Below are 1317 nucleotides of genomic sequence, written 5' to 3'. Positions count from 1 at the left end.
AATGCCTAAAATGTTGGAGTGGGGGGAGAAATGAAACCCAGCAAAGAAAGAGAAGTTACAAAGAAAAAAGTAAATGAAAATTTTTGAATTGAAAACTACAATAACCAAAATTTAAAGATGCAACGGATGAATACAATGAGTACAGTGAGTGGAGGTGACAGTAGAAAGAATCAGAAAATGTGCAAATAAAACAGTAGAAACTAATAAGTATGAACAATGGAGAGAAAATAAACTGAAAAAAATTTAACAGAGTCTCAGGGAACTGTGTAATTATAGCAAAAGTTATAGAACAGCCACTAAAAATGTTATAAAAAGAGATGCACTCATAACTTTATGATAAAAATGGAATGTTAAAAATGTTCAAGCAATTTCTTTCATAGGAAGGCAGGGGGGAAACTGCAGAAAAGTGAACAGAGAGCAAATAAAAAATAAAAAATATATATACTTAATTCCCAATATATCAATATGTATATTAAATTTAAATAGACTAAATATACAACTGAAGACAGATTGGTATACTGGATTAAAAAAAATATGTGGCCCACAAATAAGTGAAACCATTTGATAACTGACTTTCTCTGTTTGAGCATAATCTTCTCCAGTCTCAACCATGTTGATGCAAAAGCTGGGTATTCATTCTTTCTGATGCCTGACTAATATTCCATTGTATATATGGACCACATCTTCTTCATCCATTCATCTGCATGGCATCTCTACTCTTTCCACAGTTTAGCTATTGTGGACATTGAATGAGGGGAGGGGTAGGATGGGGAGAAGAAGCATGAGAGACTATGGATTCGAAGAAACAAACTGAGGGTTTCAGAGGGTTAGATCAAGGAGTCAAGAGCAGACATCAAGTGTCGCCTGGGTGGCTCAGTTTGTTAAGCATCTCCCTTCAGCTCAGGTCATGATCTCAGGGTCCTGGGACTGAGACTCACTTGGGTTCCTGCAGGGAGCCTGCTTTTCCCTCTCCCTCTGCCTGACACTCCATTTGCTTATGCTCTCTCTTTCTCTGTCAAATAAATACTTAAAATCTTAAAAAAAAAAAAAGACACTAGAGTAACTAAACTCCATGTAAGAAACAAAATGTACCAGTCAAGGTAGTTAAATAAGTAAATACAGAAGACATTATAATATATATTTTAAATTCTTCTTCTGGTTTAAAAGACTACTATATAAAATAATGACTACACTGTGTTAATGATCTGATAATAGGAAGATAAGGGAGTTGTATTGGAGCAAAGTTTCTACTACTAGAATGAAGTTAGTTTTTTTTCCAATTTATTTATTTTCAGAAAAACATTATTCATTATTTTT

This window comes from Neovison vison, chromosome 2, assembly GCF_020171115.1.
Source record: "Neovison vison isolate M4711 chromosome 2, ASM_NN_V1, whole genome shotgun sequence".
Lineage (NCBI taxonomy): Eukaryota > Metazoa > Chordata > Mammalia > Carnivora > Mustelidae > Neogale > Neogale vison.
This window is presented reverse-complemented; position numbering follows the sequence as displayed.